Here is a 13,759-nt window from a genome sequence, read left to right as displayed (position 1 = left end):
CCACTGCCTGGCCAGCCGAGAGCTCACTCAACCATAGCCATTACAGTGACAACAGCGTTTTTTTCTGATGTGCCTCTACTCGACATCTGCTGGGCTCCGACACGGAGGTCCACGCACACCTTCACAAGGTTCTACTTCGTTGACAGGGATTCCAGGGAGGAGGTTTGAGTCGGCCAAGCGGAGCTACGCAATCTGTTTGCTTGAGGTGAGTCTGTTCCAGATCTGTGTGTTTATTGCTTCTGTTGAGCCTTGCCACCACCCATGGTTGTTTATATCTACTGCTGTGTAATCGTTATTCATGAGCATTTGAATCCATGCCAGACCCCATGCTGGAGAAGGTTTAAGTTACTTACCTGTAACTATTGTTCTCCAGCGTGGTTCTGGCATGGATTCACATGCGAAGCCTCCCACCTTCCCCTCTGTGGTTCTTCTTAGTTCATATTGCCACTTTACGTGCTTACCAAATCTGAAGATGTCCACCAGGGGTGGATCTTAGGGAGAAGACTGTCATTGGATGGGGGCAGTATGACCCAGCGGACAGTGATTGGTTTAGAGGAGAAATACAGTTAAAGGAGCTTAGCTGCTGCACGATTTACCTCACATCAAGAGGAGGTATGTATTAAATTCACAGATCAATTTGAGGCATATAGAAAGATGTATGTAGATATTTTTGGCAACAGAAAACATCCTTATGTGCTGCAGAAACATGGAATTTTAGACATGAGCATAACACTAGTGAATCATGTCACTAGTGGAAATACATATATATGGTCCAGACATCAATGTTAAACCAGTGGTGCCTATGTTTCTTCAAATCCTCAATAGGTATTCCTATAAGTGTTCCAAACATCAATATCAGTGCAGTAGTGCCAACAAGCTCCGTTAGGAGGCACGTGCATGCGTTTCGCCCTTGCTCGGGCTTCCTCAAGGCACAAGTATGTTTAGTCATTCAACAATTTGATGTTCTTTTCCAACATTTGTCTTTTAACACATTGTTTTTGTCTGAGCAGCATTCATATTTGACATTTTTTTCTCCTAATTGTTATAGTCTATGATGCTGAGTGGACGAGTGTCTTGTGGTTCTTAGGGTAAGGTAAAAGTATACCATTCGAAGTTAACAGTTTTGTTTGTTCTCATTTTCTTCTAATTTACTCCGGATCCAGGGTCCTTTGAGGTTGCTCAAGTAGTAGTCCTTAGTTCATTGTCTTTCTGGTGTGCCCCTGCTTGACATCTGCTGGGCTGCGACGTGGAGTTACACACACACACACAGTCACAAGGTTCTACTGCGTTGACGGATTCCAGGGAGGAGGTCTGAGTCAGCTAAGCCATGCTACGCAATCTGTTTGCTTGAGGTGAGTCTGTTCCAGAGCTGTGTGTTTATTGCTTCTGTTGAGCCTTGCCACCACCCTTGGTTGTTTATGTGTGCTGCTGTGTAATCGTTATTCATAAGCATTTGAATCCATGCCTGACCCCATGCGGGAGAAGGTTTAAGTTACTTACCTGTAACTATTGTTCTCCAGCAAAAAGAATTGTGGAATCCAAGACAAATTTCCCGCGAAACGCGATGCAGGAGGTGCTCAGTCTGTATCCCTACAACACCCAGCTACTCGATAGCACTCACCATGATTCCAAAGAATCTTTATAAATTGTAATACCGCAAGTGTTATCAATCCATCAATCAATCCAACACGTATATAGTGCCAACAACCTTCACCATAGGCATCATGGTGCTAAAAAGGTGCTGGAGTAAGGATGATAACAAACTCAGCTAAACAGATATGTTTTTAATTGTGCCTTTAAAAAGATCAAAGTCCTGGATCTTTCATCGAGACAGAGGGATAGAGTTCCATAGTTTTGGGCCGGCTACAGAAAAAGCTTGACCTCCACATCTTTGCAGCCGATAGGATGGAATTTTCAAAATGCATTGGGAGGCCGAACTTAATGGGTGATTTGGATAATACAGAGTTATTTTCTCCTCTAATGCCAGGCATCCTCTGCCCTGAAGTGCTCGATGAAAAATACACAGTGATTTAAACTGAATCTGGGCCCCGACCAGAAACCAATGGAGGCTTTGTCAAGAAGAAGAAATAAGCATTCCATAAGGAATGCCCTTAGCCAGTCGGGCTGCTGTATTTTGCAGCTGGTTGAGTAGATAAGCGGGTTGATCTAGAAGGACAGCATTATAGTAGTCAGACTACTGTTAATTATGGCAGTAATAACTGCCGCTTGGAAACAAGAGGGAATATAGTGCAGAACCTTTTTCCGTTGCTTCAATTTGAGAAAGCCTGCGCTGCAAATGGAACTGACCTGAGCCTCCAGTGACATGGAGTCCGTGATCTTCATTCCTAGTTTTTCTATGACTCTCATAGGAGAATGCAGAGGGCCAAGATCAGACTGCCAAAAGTCTGATATCAGGACTGGGTTGAGGCCGGGGGGTCCACCACTGGCACCTCTATTTTTCCTCCATTAGGCTTCAGCCAGTTTTGGCCCATCCTGCTGCTGACCGCTGTTAAACAGATTTTTTTTGTAAATTGGTTTTATTGTTTTTCAAACCCAGAGAATGCAGTTTTCATTACAAAGAGTACAGAATAACTCAACTGCTTTACATTTGCACATACTTAACGACTAACCACAACTTGACCCCCTCCCCCCTCACCCCCACCCTGCAGCCCTTGAAGCGACAGTTGGTCTAAGGTAATTTTTACAGTCCGGCGAAGGAGTTCATAGGCAAACGAATTTTTGGAAAAGTGGCATTTGCATAAGACTTTTCAGAATTAACATTAGAGCAGTAGGCAGATCATTGAAATTGCGCTTTGGCTATATCATGTTGCACACTCAACTTTGTGCGATATACTTGGCTCGGAACTCGGACAATTCATTGTCAATGGAAGTGCGGTCACCATGAATGGCTGCTGTTAGCTTGTCCATTTTGAAGATATTACGGGAGACGTTGATCCACTCAGCTTTAGTTGGTAAATTAATTCTTTTCCACACAGTTGTAAGGCAGGTCCTCGCAGCAAGCAAGAGCCCATGCGTCATTATGGGTAATTTGGTTGTTTGCTCTTCTGTTTCGACCAAACCAAATAGAATCAAGAGTGGGTGCTTCTCCCTTTCCTCTCCTTCAACCTCTTTTATCCAACTGAGTACTTCATCCCAATATGCCTGGACCGCCCTACATCCCCACCACATGTGCCAGTAGTCCGCTTTCTGGCCACAGCCCCGCCAGCAGAGAGGACTCACATCCTGATACATCCTGGCTAGTCGGAGTCGGTCGTACTGCCACCTATACAAAAGCTTGATCCCGTGCAATTTGTACTGGCAGGAGATAGAGGTTTTCGAGGTCCTTCTACAAATCTTGAGCCATGTTTCTGGGGTGAGATGTCTCCCAAGGTCTTTTTCCCACTTTTGTTTCAGAGCGATTGAGGGGGTTGTGTTGACTCCAACTAGTGCTGCATACATTGCACTGATGAGTCCCTTGGAGCCTATGTATGTGTCTAGATATTTTTCGAACAGTGTGAGGTCTCTCTGTAGAGCCTCCCTCCATACCTCCCGGGTCATAACACCTTTTAGTCTTAGGTATTGGAAAACTGAGAGCCGACCTATGCCGAGAGCTTCTTCCAGCTCTTGGATAGTGATGAAGGCGTTATTCCTCCGTAATTGGCCTGCCCTTTCAAACCCTGCCTCGTACCATGATTCGAAACTGCCTGAGTCGGGAATGTCATCTCGGATGCCCGGGGCCAAAAAATGCACCAGGGGGAGGGCCATGTTGTGACTCCTTTCATTCCTTTGTTTGGTTTCCATATGGCCCATATGGTCCCGAGGATGGGGTGGTTTTTGATGCTATTTCGTAATTGGGGCCCAGGTACCCATAACCATTCTCCCACAATAAAAGGACGGAGATAGTAGTTGTCTAAGCCTATCCATTGGGGGTCTTTTTGTTGTCTGACGTGTGGGATTAGTACTCGCAGTTGTGCTGCTCTATAATAGAGCTCTATGTCTGGGAGACCCACCCCGCCCTCGTCTTTCGGGGGGTGAAGTAAGGCAGCAGGGACCCTGGGTTTTTTGTTTTGCCATAGGAAGGTATGTAGGACTTTTTTGGTGGTTGTAAAGAAGTCCCTGGGGAGTTGTATGGGGAGCATCTGAAATAGGTAAAGTAACTTTGGTAGGATTACCATTTTAATGGTGTTCAGTCGGCCCATCCACGAGATGGTGAGCCTTGTCCACCGTTCAATGTCTTTTTGTATTGTGCTTAGCATCGGGGGGAAGTTGGCTTCAAACAGGTCACCCAGGTTACGAGTCACATTGATGCCCAAATATCGCAGTGTAGTGAGACTAACCTCCATCCCTAGGGGTGTAAATCGCTCAACCTCTGAGTCCCTACTCTTGTCTAGCGGGAGGAGGACCGATTTCTCTGTGTTGATTTTCAGGCCCGCCAATTGACCATATTCATCAATTATTTCCATGGCCGCAGGTATCGAGCTCAGGGGGTTCGTTGTATGCAGGAGGATATCGTCGGCATATAGGCCTAGCTTGTATTCCTGATCCCCTACTGTAATTCCTCTTACCCTTTTATCAAGTCTAAGCTTCTGTGCCAGTGGTTCGAGAGACAACACAAACAGTATAGCAGATAATGGGCAGCCTTGCCTGGTGCCTCTCTCTAATGGGAACCACCTTTAGTAGCCATTGTTCACCGCCACATAGGTCCGGGGAGCTGAATATATTGCCTTAATGGCACAGCGTAGTTTGGGGCCAAGACCTATCCACACTAGAACTCTTTCTAGGAACTCCCAATCGACTCTGTCGAAGGCCTTTTCGGCATCAAGCGACAGGAGGGTGGGGTCGTCATTCCTCCCCTGTGCCGCGTGTATCAAGTGTAACGTCTTCCTCATCATGTCAGCTCCCTGCCTCCCCGTAACAAAGCCGACCTGGTCAGTGTGTATTAATTCCGGCAAATGCGTTTCTAATCTGGCCGCTATCACTCTTGCATATATCTTGGCATCTATGTTAAGGAGTGATATGGGGCGATATGACCCACAGTATTTGGGGTCTCTGCCTTCTTTTGGGATGACCGATAGAAGGGCCTGAGCAAAGGACGGGGGTGCCTGCCCTGTTTCGAAGATGTGGTTGAATAGAGTCACCAGGAAGGGGGTAAGGAACGCAGTGAACATCTTGTAGAAGCCAGGGGTGAAGCCATCGTCCCCGGGCGCCTTTCCTGACTTGAGACGTTTAATGGCATCAGCCACCTCCTCCTCAGTGACCGGAGTGTCAAGAGCTTCCGCCTCCGGGCGTGTAAGCGCTGGGAGATCTGCCTCTTTGAGATAGGCATCTACACTCCCCAGTGGGGGAGGAGGGTCACAGGTATATAAATCTTCATAAAAGAAGGCAAATGTCTCTCGTATGCCCTCTGGGGAGGATTCTGTTGTATCCACAAGAGTGCCATCTGTCCTCTCTATCACGTCTACCCATCTTTCTGACCTTTGCGCGCAGAGCCTTGCCGCAAGAAGGGCATCGGCCTTGTCTCCTTTTTCATAGTACTTTTGTTTCAGGTATTGTAAAGTCTGGGTCACCTTGTTCATCTCAAGGGCTTTTAGCTACTCCCGTAATGCCTTAGCTTCCGCAAGGTGTGTAGCTCTACGTTGAGGAGATGTCTGGGATAGACTCTCTGCTTCGCCTAATTTCTTTCTAACGTTAGCCTCCAGCAAGGTGTGTTCCCTCTTTTTCCTCGCCCCCTCCCTGATTAGGATCCCACGCCACGTGGCCTTTGCCGCTTCCCAGACATTCACTTTCGCGACTTCACCCGTGTCATTGGTCATGAAGAATTGTTTAATTTCACTTTCCAATTCCTCCCTGAAAACCACATCCGACCACAACGTTTCGTTGCACCTCCACTTAGTGTTGCGATGGGCAAGGCCATCCCAGTCTAGTTCTGCCATAACCATGTCATGGTCAGACCATGCGATGGGATGTATGTCTGCGGTGTGGAGTATTCTCATCAGGTCTTCCGAGAGGAACAGATAGTCTATTCTTGTGAGCGTGTCATGAGGGGTGGATCGAAAGGTAAATCCTTTGTCCATTGGATGTAAGAGACGCCAACTGTCCGAGAGGCCGTACAGGGCAAGCATTGTTTTAATTTCTGCATGTTCCTGCGACTGGGGAGGTTGGGAGACTTTGTATGCGGTTTGCCTATCCATGGCACTGTTCATCCTTGTGTTGAAGTCGCCCCCAAGAATAGTATGACCTTGCGATTTATTAAACAGCCATTCGGTCGTTTTAAGGAGGAATCTTTTTTGGCCTTGATTGGGTGCATAAATTGTGGCAAGGGTCACAACTGTGTTCTGAATGGATCCCATATTAACATGGCTCTATCCTCCGTGTCAGACCAGGTATTTAGGACCTTCATGTGGAGATTCTTCCGGACCAGGATCCCCACCCCGGCTTTCTTGAGGACACCCGAACTCCAATATGTATGCCCCACCAGACCACTGGGGATCCCCATCTCGCTACCCTTCTGATATTTCGTCTCTTGTAAGAACATAATATCAATGTTCGACCTCTTAAATTCCCTCGCTACCAGCGAGCGTTTAGTGGGAGAATTCAAGCCTTTTACATTAAGTGTGCATATGCGTAGCTTGTGATGTCTAGATGGTGCTGCTATTGCAACGTGTGAGGTAGCCCCATAGGTGCGCCTGCCTCAATGTCTCTGCTCTAAGAGCCTGCCATATGCCTATTCCTACACAAGTAAGCCGGTTCCTATGTGGCCTTATGGGAGCCACTGACCATCTTTGTCGCTCAACCTTCAACAGTATTAAGTGTGCCTTTCTCTTCTCATTTTCGTATTCATCCGTTCCACCTGACCTTTCCAGTCGCACTAGCCCACCCCTCCCCCCTAAACCATACGGCGTCCGATCCGGCTGGGTTATGTTCACCCAATCGTCTTCGGACCACCAATGGGAACCGCACCTCAAACGGTCCCAACCACATAATAATAAAACATAACCATGAGCCCCCCAACTCCACCCCTTCATATGTAAACATGTTAACGTACTGAACTGCATTTCAACAATAGGATCTCAGTCATTTGCGCCCGATATTCGGCCCCCGGTAAAACTTTGTAAGGACCCCCCTTCATTTTCATATCGGTTCACACCACCTCCTACGTGCTACCCTTTCTCGGGCCTCACACAGACCTCTGCTTTCTCCATCTTCTTCTTTAGGGTCCACTTAAGCTCATCGAGTCACATCATCTTAGTGTACCCTCATCCCAGGTTGCTTTACAAGCACCTCTTCCGCATCAGGTGAGGTGGTGTGAGGACACGGATTCTACCTTCCCCCGTTGCTACCCAATGGGTGTCCATCTGACGATCTCCAGGGTCTCTAGTTAGCCTAATGTCCGTCGCCAGGTGCACCCATGAAAAGAGAAATAGGTAAAAGAACAAAGTGGGTTCAATGTTCAGTGTCCGGGGAGGCGTTCATCCGTCTATATTTCCTGGCGCCCTGCATCTTCTTTCTCCGTGGACCTTTGATGTGCCATTCCTTTGCCTCCGGCCTGTTTCCGCTCTGTGACGGTTCCTCCTCTTGGGTACCCAGTAGGTCAAATATGCAGCACCTAATATCCTTTTCCGAGACTAGTTTGATGGCATTACTTTCCCATTCAAAGGAGAGCGAGAAGAGATAAACCCAACGGTATCGGACCCCTTTTTCTTTCAGCATTTTGGTGAGTGGTTGGCACTTTCTCGGCATTGCTAGTGTGAGGGAGGATAGGTCTTGGTAAATGGAGACATGTACCGGGCCCAACGCGACTTGCGGAGTGTTTCTGGCCTTGTCCAGGACCCTGGCCTTGTCTGCGTAATAATGGAATCGGGCAAGCACCGATCGTGGGCCTCCTGGTTTTCCCCCAGCCCTGTGCACACGTTCAATTTTGGGCTCATCAATTGAGTCATCATTGAAAAGCGACTTCATTATGCTATGCAATGTTCTTTTCAGGTCTGACTCGGTCTCGTCTTCATTATCCGGAATTCCAAAGATGCATATGTTATTGCGCCGCTCCCTGTTTTCCAAGTCATCTATTTTTAGGTGAAATTCCTCCTCCCTAGCCTCGAGTCCGGTGAGTTGCACGTCTATCTGGGTCTCCAGGGTGTTCAGCAAGGTCTGGTTGTGCTCAACTTCCTCAAGCCTGTCCTCCATTTTGTCCATTCTTTGAGTTATTTTATCGATCTTGCCGCCGATGTCAGCTCTAATACTCTGCATTTCGTTGAGGATATCGGCGACGTCCGCTTTGGTGGAGGCTGCCTCGGGGCCCGGTGTTGACATGGTGGCTACTCCGGGTGCGCAGTAGCCGTGTTGCGAGGGTGAGAACTGGTATGCCGCCAGTCTCTCCTTGGTGTTCATACATTGGGTTTGGCGGTGTTTGGGCAGGAGATCCCACCAAGGGTACAGTCAAAGGGCGGAAATCGGGGCTTGTCCCTGGTTCCACAGCCACCCGACTGAATATGGTTCAAGGTTGGCGGGTGCCTTCTGGAAGAGGAGTCTGGGCAGTTGAGGAGGGCAGGGTGCGTGCTGCTCCTTGGGGGGCACCCGTTTAACCGTGTTGAGGTCCAATGGAGGCAGGCCTCGTTATGGACGTTGGTTCAGAGAAGGGCACACGCCCCGCAGCACGTGGAGGCCCAGCTCTCAGTGCGGGGGCGCCTTTCCAATGAGAGGGGTTCTCCGCTGTTGGTGAGGTCTTGGGTGTAGGCCCAGGCAAGATGGCGTGGGGGAGATCTCCTGACCAGTAGCTTTTAAATTGAGGTTCAGGCCCCGGAGGGGGCAAAAGATTGGTGGTTGTGCAGAGGAGGGCACACGCCCCATAGATGGGGGCCCAACCCTCTGTACTGTCCTCACTTTGGGCGCACGTCCCTCGCCCCGATTTCCGTGGCTGGCTGTGGCGTCTAAGTCTCCCAGGGCACTGCGCTTGTCCTACGGAGCGGCTGGGCGTAGGCCGCGTTCGATATATACAGCGGCCCGCGTGTCCGGCCTTGATGTGGGGGCCCTCTTGAGGCCGCGTGCCGCCTATGTGGCCCGGTTACGGTGGGCGGTTCTCATCTGCACCCCAAACGCTATCTTCGGCCCCGGGCCCTTGATGAAGAGAGTGCCGGGGGGGATAGGGAGGACCCCTGGCCAGGCGAAGCGCCACTGTGTGCTCCGAGGGGGGAGGTCACTTACCCTCTCCACAGTCTCCTTTCGCTCATGGCCCGGAGCTGCTCGGGTAGCTGCACGGGTAGTGCGGCCACACTCCCCCGCCCCAGAAGGTCGCTCGCCTTGCAGGCGAGGCGGGACAGGTGGAAGGGCTGCGGCCGGCGAGGGTTCGCAGCAGGGCCTGCGTCGTTCGCAGTCGGCTCGTGGAGGGAGCTGGGTTCCTCGATGTCCCGCTTTCCGGCTGCTGCGTGTGCGGCGTAGAGGGGCCTTGCTGTCGGATGGACTTTACTCCGGGATGGGAAGTCCGTTTTTCACCCAGACTTCGCTCAGCGGGTGGGGGGCCACTTCGGGTGGCATGAGCAGCAGTTACTTCTCCTCAGGGGGGTCAAAAGCGGGGGCTCAAAGCGCTTTTGGGACCTGAGGGTGCGGAGCTCACATGGCGGTGCTCATCGTCCGTGCGCCCCCTGGTGGCCAGCAAACAGGTTTTTTTTTAAGCCATCAGGCGTGCGGTCCATTTCCGTTCAGCTCTGTGGACAGTTGCCCGCTATGCCCGGAGTTCCAGGGAGAACCAGAGAGCTGATGAACTTGCATCTTTCTTTACCAATTCTAAACATGCCAATTCATTTGCAGCTGCTGAGCAAGCAGCAGTATGCTGAGACAATGGTAGAGGCAGGGGCAGACCATCTTTATTTGCCACGTGGTCATTTGAGGTTATCTGTTCAAGTACTGACGGTTCAATATGGTGCCAAACTCTCTGCAATACTTTGGGCTGAGCCGGCCTTTTAGTAGGTGAAGTTAGAGCAATTTTACAAGGGATTAACAAACGATCCGTCCATAGTAAGAAAGGCCCTGAAGAAACACAGCGTAAGTCTGGAGAAGCAGAAATTAGATCAAGAGCATGTCTCTTTGTATGTGTAGAAACTACCACTAATTGAGGCAGTGATAAACTGTCCATACAAGATAAAAAGGAGGCTGCCGTGGCCCAATGAGGAGAGTCAGCCCAGAAATCTAAATCTCCAAAATACACAGATGGTTAAGATGGGAAAGAGCCAAAGCAGATACATTTGAAAAAACACCTTTTTCAAAGTTCATAAAGCTTAATGTAGGTAGGCATATACAATCAAAAAGTGAAGTTTAAAATAGGAAGTAGCCGAAATTCTCACTAACATAGATTACAATTCTATATCCAGAGTCCGAGGTAAAATCGAACAAATTAGGACTTTTTGAAAGTTAAGGCAACGCCATCACCAGGATGGTTGGCGTTGCAATAAATGTGTAAAATAGAGTAGCTCTCTGTTTTGTAGGAAATCCAACAAAGCAGAGAACGTGGTAAGTCTTCAACTGTTTTATTCAGTGTCAAGCTAAATAGCCCCCCCTCCAAAACAACCAGGGCAACTGACACTGGGGGTCATTCCGAGTTTGGAGGTAAGCTACTGTCCTTACCGGCATGGGGCAAATACTGTGTCCGTGTAGGTCAGAGCCCGCTAATATAGGGCTATTACGACCTCGTGGGCATGCCACTAAAGTCCCAAAAATGGCCCTTAGCGGCATCAAGTAAAGCACAGATTGCACTACCGGCATGAAGCAAGACGGCATTAGAGGTCACCGCTATTAGCGGTCACTGTAAATAAGCGGAACCGGAAGTAGCGTCATCGCACAGGAATAGGAAAGAGCACAGCGGCCATCTTTAAAAACACAATCCATTGCCATACTCAGCAGCCAGGACCTGTAGGATATTGATGTGTGTGAAATCCAATCCACAACAACACTACAATGCCCAAGGCTGTGTAAAAGGGTGCCTCTCACCAGCGCAAGGAGCGCTTTAATGAAGATGAGTTAACCATGCTTGCGGAGACCCTGGCAGAAAATGCCGATGTTGTGTTTGCCCAGAGCCTCAAGAGGGAGACCATAATCAGAAAGGAGGAGATCTGGGCACTAGTGACGCAAAAAGTAAGTGCGGTTGGCAATACACCCCGCACAACCAAGGAATGCAGGATGAGGTGGGATGACTTGCGCTGTGAGTCCGCAACATCCTCTCGCCGAACACGAGCCAGGCCATGGCAACTGGTGGAGGAGCAAGTTCTCCCATAAAGCTGTCCTGGTGGGAGGACATATGTGCAAGCCTGATCGGTGTGGTGGCCATTCAAGGCATGGAAGACATGGAGTGTGGCGCCACGTCATCGGCGGATGGAGGTGAGTGTCCTAAGAAAACACTGCAATGCAGAGTCTGATAATAGTCCACCAATATGTCTGTCTAAGGAGGCTAGCCATGGCCCAATACACACACATTCCCAGCATAGTTGTCGTACGCAGCACAAACACATGCTGATGCCTGCAGCAAGGCAATGCCATACCTTACACAAACCACACTAAGATGTCAATGGCATAAATCACACTGCATGCAGGCCACAACAAATATGCATGTCACATATCATACGTCTGCCCCAACATGAGTGACCCCGACGTATGCCTGCATAACCCGCCCATATCGCAAGCAATGTGATCATCCAAATTCAACTGCCTATTACCCTCTATTTTGGAGATGAGCAATAATACAAATGTATGCATGATGCTTCTCAAACCATCACTCATGCCATCCATCTCTTCGACCCCCAAATGCTCAGACCATGACAGTGAGGCCCGGGACTCACCCCCACAGCCAACCACACCCCAGAAGAGGGCCTGGGATGAGGGCAACAGGCCTTCGACCTCAAAAGCCCAACACAAGCCTCGCCATGTACCACAGAGGAAACCACCTCCGGATGCCACGGCACTGGTGCCGCCAAGATCCGTCCTCACAGAACACGCAACTCCAGTCACACTGGCACAGGACACAGCTGAAGCAGCACTCTCAGCAGAGTCCAGTTCAGTCGGGGAGGCAGCAGCTACAGCACCCCTGGCTGAGGAGGAGGTGCAGGAAGAGGTGTGGGTGCCCGTGGAGGATGACTCCTCCGAACTGCCTCTCACACCAAGTCCAGCACCATCCCCCCAGCTCACATCGGTAGACTCCGACCACGCCACCACCCCGGAGCAGTCTTGGGGGGAGTTCAACCAAGGGGCCATGAGTCCCATAGGGGAGCCGATAGAAGCTGGGCATGACACCCAAGCACCCTCCACCTCCACAGGTGTACTGGCGGGGGTGCAGCAGCAGGAGGAGCTAACTGCGCTGGTGCGACAATTTGTAAATGACAATGCCCAAGCAAGGCAGGAGTGGCACGAAAACACTGCCTCACTGGGCAAGATCATTGCCGATAACACCGCCTCCCTGGGCAAGATCTTTGCCAAAAACACAAGTAGACTGTGCAAGGAGGTATCAGCCCTGCGGCAGGTCCTCGGCCGCATAGCTGATGCAATGGAGGCCTAGCGTCCGGCCCCCCAAATGGAGCAGGCGGCCACCCCATCTTCCTCGAGCTCCACACAGACCAGCCCACTACGCAGGTCTGCATGCACCCTGCGCCGCCCGGACATGCCGCCACCAGGTGCATGAAGTAGACTGACCAGCCTGATGAAGGCAATAGACACTTGTTGGGACATGTGTGGGGTAGTTGTGGGGGGAGGGGGACGGGGTGAGGTTGTGTGGGGGAGTTGTGGGTGGAGGGGGAGGGGCTGAGGGTGTGTGGGGGAGTTGTGGGGGTGGGGGGGAGGGTGTGTGGGGAAGTTGTGGGTGGAGCAGAAGGGGGGTGAGGGTGGTGGAGGGTTAGTGCACTTTCATCTTAATTGGACATTTCAATACACCCGTTGCATTACAAAAAAATTACTTGAGTGGACATTCATCATTGCGCATGTGTCATTTATTCATTTACAGTGCATAGTGTACATGTACCCCCACACCCAGTGCCCTCTGTCCAACTATCATGCCACCCTCTGCAGCCATGTGTGTCAGAAATATTGTGCAATCACTGACGCACAGCACGTCCCTCCTGTGCATCGGCACCGCGATGATGTGCAGCCACATCTTCTTCATCCCCTTCATCATCACCAGGTGGTAGCAGTTCAATGTCAGGGGGCAGGGGCACGTTCCGTCGGATACACATGTTGTGCAGCATGACACATGCCATGATGATCTTGGCCACCTTCTCATGCCTGTAGAGGAGTGCCCCACCCGACCGGCTAAGGCAGCGAAACCGTGCCTTCAACAGGCCAAAGGTCTTCTCAATGACCACATGGGTACATGTGTGGGATCGGTTGTAGTCCTCCTCGTGCCTGTTCTGTGAGTTTCAGACAGGGGTGAGGAGCCACGGCTTCAAGGGATAGCCACTGTCCCCTGCACGGGAGGCAAAAAAGGTATATGTCAGTCGATTCATGATGGACAGCTGTACTAGTCACACATGTCTGCAGATTATCGTTGGTCACATGCACATGTCCCTGGTTGTATGCACGCCGTTTTTAGGCCCTCACTGTGTCCTGTGCCATGGAATAATGGTGTGGGTTGCATCTTCAAGATGATACACAGTGTGCACTGCCGTCTTGTTGCTCATGCATTGTGTACGCATACAGCTGTGTTCGTGTCAAATTTGTGATGTGTTGTGTTTTGTATGATTTTCAGTCTGGGAGCGTTGGCAGTAGGCTCTGCAATATTAGGCAT

The 13,759-nt window shown here is 50.2% G+C and overlaps 2 protein-coding genes across 2 annotated transcripts in view; both read left to right on the top strand.

The window, feature by feature from the left end:
- LOC138498495 (zinc finger protein 850-like) overlaps positions 1–13,759 on the top strand; it is a gene marked incomplete in the record, with an annotated part of 1,369,857 nt that overhangs the window by 764,109 nt on the left and 591,989 nt on the right.
- LOC138498473 (zinc finger protein 268-like) overlaps positions 1–13,759 on the top strand; it is a 77,219-nt gene that overhangs the window by 46,703 nt on the left and 16,757 nt on the right. Inside the window, exon 4 of the mRNA XM_069622221.1 lies at positions 1,164–1,352. The gene's annotated coding sequence lies outside the window, so the exon portion shown is untranslated. The remainder of the gene's footprint in view (positions 1–1,163; positions 1,353–13,759) is intronic.

Source organism: Ambystoma mexicanum, chromosome 5q (assembly GCF_040938575.1).
Source record: "Ambystoma mexicanum isolate Mex_15411 chromosome 5q, UKY_AmexF1_1, whole genome shotgun sequence".
NCBI lineage: Eukaryota > Metazoa > Chordata > Amphibia > Caudata > Ambystomatidae > Ambystoma > Ambystoma mexicanum.
This window is presented reverse-complemented; position numbering and strand designations above follow the sequence as displayed.